Genomic DNA, 678 nt, shown 5'->3' with positions numbered 1-678 from the left:
TGGGGAGCGGTGGAGGGGCGGGACGCGGGCGAGGAGGGGTCTGCGGGAGGCCAGACCCCGCCCTCAGTCCCGCAGCGGGGGTTGCCAGGGGTTCACCGGGTTCAAATTCTCGGGGTGGGGGGGTGGGGACCCGGCGGAGAGGTTTGGGGTCAGGGCAGGCAGCGCCCTCCCAGACCGCGCAGGCCCTCTGGGGCGGGGGCACTTGGCTGCCCCAGGGCCGGGGAGGAGGGGTCCAGCGCTCCCCGCCTTCCTCCCCAGGAGCCCATGTCGAGGCCCCGCGGCATCTGGTGATGAATCACTGCCATCAGCAAGCGTTTCCTGGGCACACACTGTGTGCCAGGCACCCCCTCGGCTGGGGCTGGAAATGAAAGAACAGGTCCAAGAGTGGGGAGCCCCTGCTGCCCTGGGGGTGTCGGGGCTGAGGGTCAGAATCTGACCGGGACAGTGCCTGGCGCCCTGCCATTTATCCGCTGCAGTCGTTTGCTGGGTGCCATGGGAGGGCCCCCCCCCCCCCGCCCCGCCCTGCTCTGGACCACCCGCAGCAGAAGGCCTGCAGAAGAGGAGGTGTTAACAGAGGCAGAAACCACGTCCCAACCCATTCTCTTTGCCAATTTTTGCCTAAAAATAGGGCACAGATCTGGCCCCAAGCCATAGTGGGAGGGGGACAAGGAGAGGCTT

Source organism: Herpailurus yagouaroundi, unplaced genomic scaffold (genome assembly GCF_014898765.1).
Source record: "Herpailurus yagouaroundi ecotype Mexico unplaced genomic scaffold, PumYag 190, whole genome shotgun sequence".
In the NCBI taxonomy this organism is placed as follows: domain Eukaryota; kingdom Metazoa; phylum Chordata; class Mammalia; order Carnivora; family Felidae; genus Herpailurus; species Herpailurus yagouaroundi.
Note: the sequence above shows the minus strand (reverse complement) of the source record.